The following is a 16,210-nucleotide window of genomic DNA, read 5'->3' as shown; positions in this document are numbered from 1 at the left end:
AGTGATTGTACCAGTTACACTGATATCCACAGTGATTGTACCAGTTATACTGATGTCCATAGTGCTTGTACCAGTTACACTGATGTCTGTAGTGGTTGTACCAGTTTGGGAAGAGTGTATTCTTTCCCAAGCCCTCCCTTTTCTCTCCACTTTCTGGCTTCCATGGATTGAACACATTTCCTCCACTATGCCCTCTAATCACAATCTATTTTGGAGCTGGCCAACCATGAACTGAAACCAAGAGCTAAAACAAGCTGCTCCTCCTCTAAGTTGTAGCTGTCAGGCACTTTGTTTCAGCAGTGAGAAAGTGACTAAGACGCATATGGATACATACATACCCCTGCACACATACACACATGACCACACAGAGATGCATGGAAACAAACACATACAATGGAAATACATACATACATGTGTACACATACACCTGTGAATATGTATATATACCTGTACAGTGACACATATTCTCACAAACACATGTGTACATAAACATATACCCATGTATTCATATATATGCACATGCACACACATCCATGGACATATATATGCATGTACATGTGCACATATACATAGTGCTCATGTGCCTAGCCACTTGGTGGGGTCATGGCTTGTGAGACATATAATGCTGTCTGTCCAGCCAGTTCCTCCCCTGAGAACAGAGCTTTGTTCTCTGAGGAGCTCTGCACTGAACTGGAGAACACCAGTATAAAGAATGTCCTTGGTCGTCAAGTCCCACTCCCACCCTCTTCTTGCAGGGGAGGAAACTGAGGCTCAGAGAATGATCATAGCTAACACACTGCTTATAATATGTGAAGAATAACTCTAAAATCTTTATAAGTATTAACCTACTCACAACCGTCAAATGAGATGCCCAGCGTTATCCTCGTGTCCCAAAAGAGCAAACTGAAGCACAGGAGGGTCCCTGTTGGTAGTCACACAGTAGCTAGTGGAATCAGGTTCAGGTCCCTAACTCCAAAATCCATACTTCTACTTGCTAAGCTATGCTGCTTCTCTGCCACCAGATACAATTGTGAGACTTGAGCAGAGGGACTTGTCTCAGCAGCTGAGGAGGATCCCAACCCAGACCTCCTGCCTCACTCTGCCTGCTTGGCTGAGATGCCTGCTATCTGCCCAAGTGGTGGATGGGAGGCCGGAGGTGGGGAAGGTCTCTGAAAGTACAGTTAGGCCTGCATTCTGTTTTCACTCCTCCTGCCCACAGCTCCAGCATCTGAGAAGCCACAGCAGGCAAGACGCCTGGCTTCATTGGCAGGTTTGCTCACATTCTCCTGGCTGTGCTTTTTTGGACTTGATTTAAGTTTAATTCCAGCCGGAATGACTGGAAATACCAAGTATTTTGCTAGGATTAGTGAATGGCTCAAAGAGCCAGCTGCCTCAACCACAACCAGGTACCTGGACCTCAGAAAATTGTTAATCTCAAGGAAATCCTCTGTGACTCAGCTCCGGTGGTTGTTCAGCCCCAGGAGAGACAACCTAACTTACAGATGCTCAGGCGTCTGCTCAGCTGGGGGAGAGAGAGGCCAGATCAGTCTCAGCTAGAGCAGCCCTGTTCTCTCCACCCATGACAATGACCCAGTCCACCCACTCCCATCCAAACTGGCACAGTAAAATGAAAAGCCGCGAGAGGAAAAGGAGGCGGGACTAGTAGACAGTATAGGTGCTGCTGAGTGCCCTGGGACAGCGCAAGTGCTGTGCAGCGGTTAGGGGCACACCTTCTTGTTGCTCCATACTTACGCTCCTTGGCCTTGGCCACGTTCCATAACCTCCTCACAACATGGTTTCTTGTCTCTGAAATAAGGATGAGACTCTTTCCATGCAAAAGTGAGATAAGACTAAGTGAAGCCAGGTCTTCAAAACACAGCACAGTGCCTGGCACATGGCAATTCCAAGAATGATTGTAAATGTTATGTTTTAATGTAAAACAGGTTTATCACACGTGCTTATCCATCAACACTCTTTTGAGGAAACTGCTGAAAGTGTGATCCACTCCCCAGCCCAAGGTGACTGGGCTTTTTTTCCCCCTACACTTGGGCTCCGGCCTGTCCACAGCTTTTAAATGTATCAGAGATTTGCAGTCCTGCCCTGCTGACCTTTCCACACTGCTCAGCATGCCCCTGGACTCACACTCACCCCTCGCCTCTTATTATCAGGTGATGTCCTCTCTCCCCCTCCACTCACTGTCCTCCATGTCTGTCCCCTTGGAAGGAGAGACGCACCTGTGCCCCCTTGGTGTTCCCACAGCCCTGTCCTTCCCACCCCTGTTGTCTCTCTCATGAACTCCGTAACTGAGCACCAGGGATAGCACAGTGAACAGAAGAGACAAAACTCACTGCCCACTGGAGCTCACACCCTGCGTGGTGGTGAGTGCTGGGGACTGCAGTGGCCCAGGGCAGAAAGGAATGAATGAGATCTGAGGATGTCAGGGCTCAGCCTTCTTGGGGAGGGGGAATGTTTTGTATCTTGATCACATATGTCCAAACTTATTGAACTTGTACTTAAAAGTGGTCAGCTTTACTTATATGAACATACATCTCAATATACCTGACTTCAGGTAACAGGAATGCGGAGATAAGGTTGTGCCTGATGGGTTTGTACAGGGATGGAAGAGCCACACACTGGCCACCGTGAGTAGGTGTGCCCATGCATGTGTGTGTGTGTGTGTGTGTGTGTGTGAGATGATCACAGGACCCCCCTCACAGATTCACGTTCTACGTTTTGAGTGGGCCCAGGCATCAGTCACCTTAGGAACTTCTGCAAGATTGAGGACCACTTGTTGGTACCATCTCTCCAATAATGCAGGAAGTTGTAGAGGGCAGGGATAGTGCCTTCCTCACCTCCACATGCCCAGGTGCCTGGCACAGAGGAGGCACTTGGTACACAGTGGGTAGAAGCAAACTCAGTCATACTGAAGGGTCTTGAAGTTGCCTGTACTTGAAGGTAAGCACGAGGAGGGGGCCTGCTAAGCTTGCTGTGGATTTTGGTTGTGATAACCCTGACTCCAGTGCTCGTGGGCTCCTGGTACTACGCGGGGCAGGAAAAGTCAAAGCTATTGATTATTCCAGACCTACCTTACTCATTAGCTGTGTCCAGTTCTCTGTCCCCAAAGGGCCCAGGCTCCTGCTCCGCCCTCCCACTGAAGATGCCTCCCTGAGAAGGTTCTCAGCCCACCCAAGCCTGGGCCCTGCAGCCTCCTGTTTCCAGGGTCAGGAAAAGAGAATAGGAAAAGACTACTGAGCACCTCAGAGGAAATGAAGTGAGTCTGGCTGTCAGAGACCTTGCATCCTCTTTTTCTGCTTGTCACTGGAGGTATAGCTAGCACAGCTTCGGAAATTCTAGGAAGCAGAGCTGTGAGGAAAGGGTAGACTTTTGGAGAAGAAAACCCACATGTCTTGAGAAAATGCCATGTTTAGGCATAGCCTTCACAGATGTCTCTGCTGTCTCCACGTCAGCCCACAAGGGGTGCTAGGTCTGTGGTTTACAGAGGAGGAAACTCATTCACAGGTTTGAGTCACTGCCCACAACTACAGTGCAGAAACGAGATTCGGAGTTGTCTTCGTAACCCGATAGCCAGTGCTGTCTCAGACGTAAAGGAAGGAAGGGGCCTCTGTGAGGAAGAACACACCCTTAGAGAAGCTGGGAGGGACCAGAGCAGTCAAACCTTGGGGACCGCAACAGAGCTGCTTTGGCCAGAAACCAAAGAAAGGCTGAACCTTGGGCTCCAGACAGAGAAGCTCATGCTGCCCACAGACGTAAGGTCAGTCACTCTGACAGGACCCTGGGGAGAGAGGGAAGGACAGCCAAGGAAAAGACAGTTGTCCCAGGTTTGAGCCTGAGGCTGGAAGGAAGCATAAAACAGCAGTCTGGAGACTTCACTTTCAACCTGACTCTGATGAGCCCCAGTACCTGCCATTCATTCCAGCTACACGGCCATGACAATTTCCCCTCACATCCGTGGGTGTGTGGTGCTTTCCACCACCTTACAAGTGACCATAAGTGTTCACATGCCATTGCATTAGCAGCCCAGGAAGGACATCAGAGGAAGGAACTAGGGCTAGGAAAGTCACACGACTGCTCGACATCACACTGAGTAAACCACAGACTCCAGGCTCCAGCAGGCCCAAAGGCACTGCGGTTACCCTACCTGTTATGTGCCTCCAGAAGGCCTGAGTTACCAGGCTAGGCTGTCTTGAGTGGGAAATGTCTCAGCATTTGGAGGAACAATATCATTCATCAGCTATACTCCTAAGGCTAAGGGTTGAGCAGGCCAAGGAATATGGCTTTTAGTTTAGCCAACGGTCATTTAGCCTGGCTCTTGCATCAGGGCAGCAATGAGGCTAGAAAACACATAAAGTGGAAACTATCCCTTTCTCCCTCCCTTCTTCTATCTATCTTTTCTCCCATCCATCCATCCATCTACCTCTCCTTCCATCCATTCACCTATCTATCTAGTTGTCTTTCCTCTGTCCATCTATCTTTCCAGCTATCAGTTCACTTTTCTATCCACCCATCCATCCATTCTCCCATCTGTCTACCTTTCCATCTATCCTTCGTTCCATTTACCCATCCATCTGCAAATGTTTACTGAGCCTTGCTTGGCAGTGGATGTACTATGAGAGGCAAATTCCTGGCTGTCGGTAAATGTGGTGGCCCATTCAGGAAATCAGACATTAAATGGTAACACAAAGCTTGCAGCTATAAGAAATATTTCAAAGAATGAGAACATGGTACTTGTGAAAGGAGCATTTGACCTGGTCAAGGAGATCTGAAGAAAGCATAGGAAGTGATGAGCAAAAGCAGCATAAAAATCATCTGTAAGAAGGGAACAACTGCAAAAAGGCCCAGGTGACATTATCAAGGTCAGCGGGGGAGCAGAGGAATGTGAGTATGTCCAGGGCTGAGACAAGGAGTGAGCTGTGTGTATAGTCAGATCCTGAAGCGATCGCACCAGGTGAAACTTCGGCCTTGTTCCTCTGAGAACAATGAGGAGGAGAGTTTTCAGGCTTTCAGCAGAAGGTTAGAGGCTCAGGCTTACATTTCCAAGAGGTCCAGCTCTGGACAGCTCAGTGCTGAGAGCCAACTGGTTCCAAGCTCTCCCAGCATCTCCCTGTTCAGCTACAGAAATGCTGGCACCTCCCACTGGGGGCCCCAACTCACAAGCTGCTCAGTGTCCTTCTGCTCTGCTGTCTCAACTTTGGGTCTGGAGGCCTTGTTGCACGCACAGCGCGTGTGCAGTCACTCTGAGAGAATGGAATTTGCAGGGCTTGGAGTCTTTTCCAGTAAATTCCATTCACCCAGAAGATTCCAGTAACCGGAAACAGGGCCTAATCCCTGGTAGGAAGATTTGCCTAGGTGCGTTCCTGTCTCTCTGGCTGCAGCCCTCCCAGTCCTGGCCAGTTTCTTGGGCTGAGCTAGGAATTCACTGATCTCTTAAAGGGCTAGTTCTCAGATTTTTGCAATCTGACATCTTCCCATAGCATCCCAGTGACACAGGAATGTCTGGATCCTGGAGGCCGTAGGAAACTGAGGTGGGCCTACAGTGGCCTCCCAGCCTCTCTGCAGCAGGTAGGCAGGTCCTACCTCTGCCCCATGATTCAGAAAGGAGAATTGAGTGAGCACTGCTGAGGATCTTGGGCTCAGCAGGTCACAGAGTTGATCCCAGAATCCCAGACTCAACTGGCCATAAGGATGGTGTTTATACAGGAAGAGCTTTTCTCCACTTTCCCCATCACCTTTGTAGGACATTCCCATCCGAAAGGAGGAAGAGACTAAATGTAGCCCCAGTTGCCTAGCAGAAAAATAATCCTGTCCTTGCTGTTCTGCATAACAGTTTCACTGGATAGCTTTATGGGAACATGGAAACCAGAACCAGCATCAGATGGAGTTGGGGGGGGATGATATCTCAGTAGTGCTGTCTGCATCAGAACTGTACCTATACACTTCATTTGAAGATGGGCCCAGAGTGCATGGGTTGGGTGATTATATAAGAACTCCACAGGCAGTTGTTTTTCCATAGCAATCCTTCTTCTGGGCTTATAGACGTGTCACATCTGACTGTCTGCCAGGGAAGTTGTGGCTTACGGAAGCCATAAGCTGAAGCAATGAGGGCCACCGAGAACTGAAGAGTGGCCTAAAATGGTGATATTTTGGGCTTCCTGAGGTGTAGGCCAGAGCAACAAGAAGCAAGGTGCTATCAGACAAACGTGGCCCTCTATGGCCAGCACTGCTATGGCAGAATGTAAGGGGCACATGATAATCGGTCCAGTTCATTCGTGTCAGACCAGGTGTCTGCATTATTTTAGTGGGGGCCTGGAGATGCCCACCCAGTGGGCATGGCACAACCATTTTATCCACCCCACGAGCTCCAACCTCCTCTCAATGCCCATTCACCTTTGAAAGCTGGAAGCTGACTGCCAAGGCGTCTTCTAGGGCACTGGGGTCGGTAGGGGGAAAGGGAAGGGCGGGGAGGTGGATATGAGAAGACACTAAGACAGGGCCTGGCCCACATAGTGTGCTAACAAACGGGGGCTTAGAGGGGCAGTGCTCCCACACGGCCCCGAGGAGTGGGGGACGCTCTGATGGACAGGTCTAACGTGAAGCCACACTGTGAGCAGGGAGGAGGCCTTGGAGGACATAAGAGAGAGCTCCAGCAAGCGCTCACTGACCATTTGGGGACCAGAGGAGCTCTCCGTGGGATGACTATTGAGTGAGGCTCTAGGATCCCCGGGCCAGTATATTCTGGGAACTCGTCTAACCTTTGTCTCCACATTGCTCCCTGCCCTTTTATCCCTGTATCTGGACTTCTGTCCAGCAATGGAATCATTACTCCCTCATCCCACCCCCAGCCCTGCAGTGGCTAATACATCGTGTCAGCTTGAAAACTGAAAAGTTTAGAAGCTTAACTAAATGATTCAGCAGGCGGCCAGGGTCCTCACCTTGTAAACATCCTGAGCTCCTAGAAGAAGAGGGCACAGAGATGGTGTGAGTGGATGCCAGCATGCAATATAAGGGAAGAAAAGAGGTTTGCTTTCCCCCGATTTTGCTCTGGTTGCTTTTGCTGTCTTCTGCCTCCTTGAACTCTTGCCCCAGTGCCATGTGCCAACCTCCCTTGGAGCCAGCTGAGTATGGACTGAAACCTCCACAAACTGTGAGCTAAATAAACCTTTCCTTCCTTAATTGTGGCTGTCAGATACTTTGTCTCAGCAATGAGAGAAAAGTAACTAAGACAGTCTGGCTATACCTCCACCCAGCCTCAAGTTGAAACATCCCCTCTGACAGTCAAGGGTACCCAAGTCTGAATTTTACTCTGCCCTTCTGTTCCTGCTGTTTCCCTGGAGCAGAGCTGGGGCACTATTCCCTGCGTGCCACCTGACAGGGTAAGAGGCCAGTGAAGCTGGATGTTGACTCTTTCAAGACCAGCAGGTAAGAAGGGATTTCACACACCCCTCCATGGACATGAAAGGGTAGGTGTAACATCCAGCTCATGTTCCAGAAAGTTTCTCTTCCTGGAAAACATCTCTCTAGAAAAGGAACCTGTGCTGGTAGGACCAGAAGCCAGGAGCTTCACTTGCCAGAAACAGAACCCTCCCTGGTTGCTCACCTTGCATTTCAGGTGGGGTGGACAAAGGCCATCCCTCTCTTCCAGGTCTCCACCTACCTCCACTCAACTTTGACCCTGTCTTTGGGGAATGTAGGTCATCAAACAGGGAAAAGCTAACTGGCTGCCAGGAAAGTAGGAAGACAAGTATCTGGCAGCCCTGCCTTACCGCAAGTGCCTGCCTTTCTGGAAATGCCAGACCTCCAGCTTGCCTTCTGATTGGCGACTCCCTTGCTGCTCTGTGCTTCTGACCATGTGTCCATGGATAATCAGGCAGAAGGAGGGCAGGAATAGAAGGGAACAGTCCTTTCAAACTCCAACCCACATGTTTGCTTGTAGTATTACCATTGGCTCCAGAATGACTGTTTCCAGTGAGCTAGAGATGCAAGGATCATCCACCCACTGAGGGGTGTGTGTGTGTGTGTGTGTGTGTGTGTGTGTGTGTGTGCGCGCGTGCGCGCATAAAGGGAGAACTCTGACCCCAGGTCATAGAGTTACACATGTTCGTCATCCATTACATCCATGTGCCAACATCTCCGTGGGAGTCTAAGGAAAGTGATGCTTTTCTATGGCCTTGGTGGCAGAAGCTGTAAGAAAAGGAAATCTTTCTGGGCATAAATGCTGGAGCTGCTGAGCTGAGAGGACTTGAAAAAAGAAAACTGCCTTCATCCCAACACGCACTTTTTTGTCAGGCTCCTGGACTTTTGTGCCCCACATCCAGCCCACACGAGCCCTGAGGCTGCAGAGCACCTGGGCCAGGAGGCATAGTTCTCAGATCTAAGAACCTAGAGCTGGCCTAAGGCCGCGCCCTCCTCACTTGACATTCAGACACGCTCTCCTACTATGGTAACCGTTTTGTACTTATTTTCCCCAGTCTTGCCCATGTGTAGCCCTTGGAATGTGTAGCCCTTGTGAGCCTGGGACTCTAGCTGCCATGGAATTTCCTAGAAATATGGGCCAGAAAAATTTTCTGCCTCTGAATGGTCTTCTTAGGGAAGTCCAATTTCCCCACTTTGGGTCAAAGGATCAGGAGCTTCCTATGAACACCAGCAGGGCTTTCATAAAACCAAAGTTCCTTTCTAAAAAAATGCATTGTGGAAAGCAGATTTTGTGTTCCTTAATTCAACAAATATTTGTAGAGCTCCTTTATTGCCTTTCCCTTTCTTAAGTAGTTGCTTCACGTATACTTTTCAACTGGCTTCACAGAAGGCAAGACTTTCCCACTAGGACCAACACACTCCGGAGCCTGTGCCCCTGTCCCTTCTCTTGCTGTCCCCTTCACGGGGCTGGAACAAAGTTCCAGAGAGGGGGCTCTGTCCACACACAGAGCCAAGCAAGGTAAGGGACGGTGGAAGGCGAGGGGATGCAGGACAGGACAGTCGTAGAAACAAGCTGCTACAGCAGGGGCAGATGCGGAGGCCCATAACACTCACCAGCCAGCAGAGGCCCCTCACTGGTGGTATCAGGTCTGAGTGCTACCAGCCCACAGCACTTTTGGGTGGGGTTGGGGAAGCGCCTGACAGAGATGAGCCTAACATAGTGGTTCTCAAAGTGTGAATGACCTAGCACTTGGTGAGCCATGCAGATTTGAATCAGGGCCCAGAAATCTGCATTTTAAAGAGACCTCCAGGTGATTCCGATACCCAAGTCTGCGAAGCAACAGACTGATGGAATCCCTGACACACCCTCATGTCCCAGTATCTTAAGAAGGGGCTGTAATCAGGCTGGAGTGGGCCCATAGGGTCTGGAGAAGAACAGAGAGCTCCAGGCCTCTAACACACAGGGCATAGGAGGTCCAAGTGGTTAGAATCTGACTCATGCCCTCTTCTGAAGGGAAACCCGTAGCTCAAGAGGTGGCCCTGCCAGTGCTGCCCTGTATCCTGCTGGGTTTTATAGCCTGGCTTCCTAAGCTGGCTGGCAGGAGAAATGGCATCAGCCCAGCAAATAGCTCCACTGGGATGCCCAGGCCCTCCAAGGACATCGTCCCTGTATACCACATACCCACATGCCTGCCGGATTGGAAATGTTAGTGCCTTGGTTTTATAGATGCAGTTTCATAGTTTTACAGACTTAGTGACTGGCCCCAGGCCATTTGGTTCCTAAGCTCTAGAGGGAGATGGCATCGAACCCATCCCCTCCTGTCCCTGGCTTTCACTCGTTCTTGGTGCCAGCCAGGTTCGCTAGTCTTCCATGTGAGGCCACCTGCGCCCAGCCCCACAGCTGGAGGGAGCGCTTCAGCACTCGTGGGAGACAGAGTAAAGCACAGACAGGGAGAGAGGTGTTTCAGGAGCCTGGACTTTCAGGGACCGGCAGTTGGCTTCTCATCCTGAGCACGAGAATGCCTACATTCTGTCCAATACCTCTCAGGAATTTGCTGATGGAGGGAGTCTCTTTTTCTAAAGCCTGCATCCTGGCTCTCCCCCAGCCCAGACCCATTGCTGAAGAGGGCTGCACGGGGCACCCTGAGCTGAGGACAAAAGCCACCTTGGTTTCAATGAGTCAGCTTCATGGGAAGCACCTTCCTGGGTCTTTCCGGGCCCCTGCCTTGGGCGGCACTTGGCAGTTGGTTTCCCCTGTGTGGTCTCACAAGGACCTGCCGCTTGTGTAGGAAAACAGACTGCTCTGGTGTATGCAGGAAATTCCAGGGCAGCCACCTGCTCCCTGGTCCCCCCGTGGAAAGCAGCCTTGGGTGGTAAGAGGGGAAGCTCCCCATCTCTGATGTTCTAGAACTGGGTGCCTAGCCTGGGCTAGTGGATGAAGGCATCCTAGGGCAGGCAGAAAGGCTGAACTCACGCTGCGTGTCTGTCACGGGACTGGTTAAAAAGCAGATTCTGTGGAATCAGATACTCTGTGGCTAGGGCCCAGGGGTCTCTCTCAATAAGAGCACAAGTGATTCTGATGTTCCTGCCACAGGGGTCTCCCAGCAGGTCTCCCTCCTACGTCCTTCTCTCAGCAGGAGCCTCCACCCACCCTGAAGAGCCCGCACTTTTCACTCCTATGTCCGTGCTCTCCCACCAGCACCACTGCTCATCACACCACCCCTGCAGACTCGGAGCTCTCTGGGGTTCCCTTTGCCACACCCCATTCCCACGTTCAGCATTTCACCTCTCTTCCTTTCACTCCTATTTTCTTCTGCATCTCATTTCTCCTTCCTGAGACTGTGTCTGTTCTCCTAACTTTCATGTTGGGCAGTCCTACAGCAATTATTGAGGTTCACTCAGCCCACTTTTGTTCACTACCAACGACCTGTCAGGTAGCCATAGACCCAGGGCACACAGCAACGAGCAAGGCAGTAGGGCACCAGCTCTCGCGGAGCTTACAGTCTAGGGAATGTGTGGAGAAAATGGCCCTGAGTGCTGTAATGATCCGCACATGCACTGTGTCCTTTCCTTCTTCATCGTCTTGCAGAGTACGTGCTGTGTAACAGCCGCCAGACTGGCATGGTACTGTACCACTTGCTGCTTCGCCCAAGGGGGGAGTGAGCACCAGCTCCTCGTTAGGCTGACTCAAGTGTTGCCCAAGTACCTGCTGAGTGCTGTTCCCACCCAGTTTACCAGAAACTCAAGACTGGTTGGACAGAAGAAGCTGCTGCTCATCAGCCAGACAATGCAGCCATACCCTGGATTGGGTGCTCATATGGCCTGGAGGGTCACGTTCTGACTGTCACCAAATCAGATCCCTAGTCCACCAACTGCTTCCACACTGTGCAACCTCAGACAAGTCACTCAGCCTTTCTGAACCTTAGTTTCCTCATTCTCCTACTAAAAAGAGCAGAACATAAAGTGCATTTCATAGGATTATTATTAGGACTCACATTAATACACATAATTTACTAGGTAAATAGTAAATGTCAAGAATTACTATTACTGCCAGTTGATGCTAAGTCTTGTATGTCCTACATATGGGATTGGCATTTCATGGAGCAGATGGCACCTTCCCTCTCAGCACCTTGAGAAGGTCCCTGAGGAACTTCAGAGACCCACAGAATAGGCCCGTGGCATTGGCGAGCTCAAGTTAGTCCTTAGTGTGAGTTCTGGTGCATGCGAGGTTGGAGGCAGCCCGTCTTCAAGGGATCGTGCACATGGGTGGGAGAGACCAGAGGCTCTTTATCCTCCCACACTGGTGTCTCCAATGCTGCTCCTTGGACATTGCAATCTTTCCTTTTCTAGAAAGCTGCTTGGCAGCACATTCCTGAGCAGTAAGTGAGCTCATACCCTTTGACCCAGTAATAGCACTTCCAGGAATCTGTCTCAAGGAAATAAGCAGAGAGGTGCACAGAATTTTAGGAGTAAATTTCTCCATTGAAGTATTGTTTGTATTTTAAAACAAAATAGGAACAAGTATCAGAGAGTATGGAAATAGTTAAAGGAGGTACATACCTATGACAATACTATATGGACTTTACTGATATTCTTAAAGACTAAAAAAGGGGGTAAAATTGAAATGAAAAAATCAGGCCCTAAGCTCACCTGCTCCTGTGCCTCATTTTCTCTTCTGAGAGAAGGATCACAGAGGACCTTCAGCAGGGCACAGCAGGACCCAAGCCTGGCTGCTGGGGTGCTGCTCACCTCAGAAGCACTCGGCAAAGGGGCCACGGTTGTGAGCTTCCAGTGGCTTCCTGGAAAGAATAGCCCTCTCCTGCTGACAAGGAGGGACATGAGCTCAGAGAGGTTAGGCAGCTGAGTAGGGGCAACAGGTTGAAATAAAAATGCTGTCCCAGCGCAGAGGATACGTGTATAGGGCTCTCCCAAGTCACTCCTCTCACATCGTCCCTGCTAGAGCCACACCTCGCGTTGGCACAGCACCTTCCAGTTCCCCCAGCAGGTCCTTGGGCAGTATTGCTGCACATCTCCCAGCTACCCAGTGACCCCCGCTGGGCAGACATTATTCAAAAAGTCAGACCTGACAGAAATAGGTTCAAACCCACACATCATACTTCTGTACAGACTAAGGCAAGCCACCCCCGCAGTGCCTCAGATTTCATTTGTGCTCTGACCTCTTCGCGGGGGTGCAGCTGGAAGCAGGTACGGAAATACCCTTTCACCTGTGCCCTGCTATGTGGCGCTGAGGGCCACGTTGTTCAGAGGAGAAACCAAGGCTGGAAGACGTTAAAAGTAGATCTTGCTCGGGTGCTGGCGTTAGTGAGAGACAAAGTTGGAGGCACTCAGCTCTTCCAAAGTCTTTACCTTTCTTTTCTTTCCTTTCTTCCTTTAGTTACTTTGCTTTAGGACTCTTACCTCACATGCCATGCAATTTACCCTCTTAAATTGCCCGCTTCTGCGGTTTCCGGTGTACCTGCAGAGCTGTGAGATTGTGAATACAATCTAACTTTAGAACAGTTTATCCCCACCAAGCAACCCTGTGGCCATCAGCAGTCATCCCCAGCTCTCCCCTCCTCACCCGTTTTCTCTCCACCAGGCAGCCACCATTTTTTTTTCTTTTAAAGAAAATAGTACCAAAAAAAAGAACAATAGCAAAATATAAACAAAACAATGCAAGGACATTAAAAATGATATGGGGTTTCAAATCAAATGATAGGGATTAACAGTGGTTGTTATATTACATATTGTTATCTTCAACGGAGTTGCTCAGATTACCAGATGTAAGAATAGAAGACCAATCAAATCATTAAAGGGAATAAGAAAATAATAATTTAAAAGAACATTAGAGATAATACATAGTTTCACTGGACAAGATTGTAGGAATGCACCAATGGTTGTTATATTGCAAATTGTTGTCATTACATAAGTTGCTCAGATTACCAGATATAAGCAGGCAAAATTGGTCAAAGTATTTAAAAAATAAATCTTTTAATCATTAGCTGTTCCCCTCAACAAACCATCAGACACCAGCAATACAGTTATGCCACCCATCCATATATCTATATCTATATCTATATCTATATCTATATCTATATATAAAGGCTTAGTACTTTCTTTTTCTTCTTTCCCTCATCCCAGTTGTTCCTTCCTTTGAGCAATTTCTTTCCCTTTCTTATTATCTAGTGTACACTTTGGGTTTTGTTTCATGTTCTTACACCAGGGAGACAATGTGATGTTTACACATGTGGGTCCAATTTATTTCACTTGTGAGTATGATCTCTAGCTGCATCTGTTAACCTATAAAAACCTAGAGTTTATCTTTTTTTTATAATTGAGTAATACTCCATTGTATAGAAATACCACATCTTTTTTATCCACTCCTCAGTTGATGGGCATGTGGCTTGTTTCCAAGATTTAGCTATGACAAATTGCGCTGCTATAAACATAGGTGCACAATTATTGCTGTGGTATGACATTTTTCATTCTTCTGGAAAAATATTCAGAAGAGGAATAGCTGGGTTAAGTGGGACTTCCAATCCTAGTTTTGTGAGGAATCTCCAAACTGATTCCACAGTGGTTTCACCAATCGACACTCCCACCAGCAGTGGAGAAGTGTTCCTTTTTCCCCACAACCTCTCCAGCATTTGTCATTGATTGATTTCTTAATGCTAGCCATTCTTATTGGGGTGAGATAAAATTTCAGTGTTGTTTTAATTTGCATTTCTCGAATGACTAATGATGTTGAACATTTTTTCATATATGTATTCACCTAACATTAGTATTTCTTCATCTGATAAGTGTGTATTCATCTCAGATGCTCATTTTTGGATTGGGTCTTTGAATTTTGCAGGCCTGATTTTTTAATTTGGATTGGGTCTTTGAATTTTGGGGGCCTGATTTTTAAAAATCCTTTATATGTTCTAGAGGGGCAGTTGGATAAAATTTTTTCCCAATTCGTGGGTTTTCTTTTTACTCTGTTGGTGATTTCTTCTGATGTGCAGAAAATTTTCAATAAGATGAGATCCCTGTTGTTGATTCTTTGAAGTATTTCCCATGCAGTTTGGTTTTTGTTCATGAAGTCTCTGCCTACCCCTATGTCTTTGAGAGTTTTACGTAATTTCTCTTCCAGTAGATTTAGTGTTTCTGTTTTGATATTTAGATCTTTGATCCATTTTGACTTTAGTTTAGTGCATGGTGATAGAAATGGGTCTAGTTTTAGTCTTAAGCATGTGGTGAGCCAGTTTTTCCAGCACCATTTCTTAAAGAGGCTATCTTTCTTCCAATGAGCATGTTTGGCCCCTTTGTCAAAAATAAGGTGGAGGCCACCATTTCTACAGATTTGCTTAATCTGGACATTTCACCTACATATAATTTATAGTTTATTTGAGGTTTTATACTGCCATCTTTTACTTAGCATTGTTTTTAAGGTTTGTACATGTTCAGTATAAATCAATACTTTGTTCTTTTTGTGGATAAATAATATCCCATTGTGTGGATATTTTGCTTACTCGCTTATCAGTTGATGGCCATTTGGGTTGTGTCCATCTACAGACCTTTATGAGCAATGCTGCTTTGAACATGCACATAAACCTCCATGTGTAGATAGGTTTTCGGTTTTCTTGAGCACATAGTCAGACCTGGAACTACTGGGTAAACTTTCTGTACTATCTCTCAGAATTCTGAGATGCTAATGTGCATTTTTTTCCAACTTAACCAAGAAACCTTTTTCCCAAAAAGTGCTGTACAATCTCTAGAAGACTTCAATAAAGTCTGGTTTTGCCCACTCAGACCTCCCACTTTTCTGAAAAAATTGAAACCCAGAAAGGCTCAGCAATCTGCCAACATGACAGGTTGAGCAAATGAGAGGCGACCCTCACAGGACACCAGGGAACATGTGACTATGTGAATGGGAAAGAATCCCCTCAGCACAAAGAATTCTGCAGAAATCATAAAAGAAAAGGGAGATAAATACAGGAAATATGATAAATATGGAAGATAAATACATAAACATTTAAGCATCTGAAGCTGAAGCTATGTCTAAGCAAAAGTAGCAAGGAAATGATAGCATCAACCCAGACCACGTCATCTCAGCCTGGCAAGGGCAGAGCCCCAAGCAGCATGAAAAATGTTGATGCCCAGACCTCATTCATAGGGACGGATTTAGTTTTTATCACCCCTAGATGATCCTGGTGGGTATCTAGTTTCAAAAATAAGAAAATCCAATATTATACAAGGAATATGTGAAAACTATTAAAAAACTAGTAAGAAAAAGTGCTGTACAATCTCTCTGGAAAACCATTTGTCAATATGTAATGTAACTCTTAAAAGTGCTAATGTCCTGTGATCTAGGATTTCTACCTTTAATATTCTGTTCTGAAGAACAAGTATCATGAACACATAGATTTACATAAAAGCAACTTCTTTTGCATTTAAAGATAATGAAAACATTTTAAAATTAATTTTCTTTCAAAACTACTTATATTTAATTTAAGAGGGAACTCTTAGAATAGGGAATGCAGAAACAACCACAGGTACATTCGGCCACCTGATCTTTGACAAAGAGGACAAAAACAGGCACTGGAGAAAAGACAGCCTCTTTAGAGAACAGTGCTAAGAAAACTGGCTATGCACATGCAGAAGATTGAAATTAGAGCCATATTTCTCCTAGTGTACTAAACTAAAATTAAAACGGATCAAAGATCTAAATATTGATACAAGAACATTTAATTTTCTGAAAGATAAAATAAATAAAACTCCTGAAGACACAGTCATAGGC

The sequence above is a fragment of the Chinchilla lanigera genome, unplaced genomic scaffold (genome assembly GCF_000276665.1).
Source record: "Chinchilla lanigera isolate Chin_1 unplaced genomic scaffold, ChiLan1.0 scaffold00034, whole genome shotgun sequence".
NCBI classification, from domain to species: domain Eukaryota; kingdom Metazoa; phylum Chordata; class Mammalia; order Rodentia; family Chinchillidae; genus Chinchilla; species Chinchilla lanigera.
The sequence above is the reverse complement of the archived record's forward strand: the minus strand, read 5'-3'. Positions refer to the sequence as shown.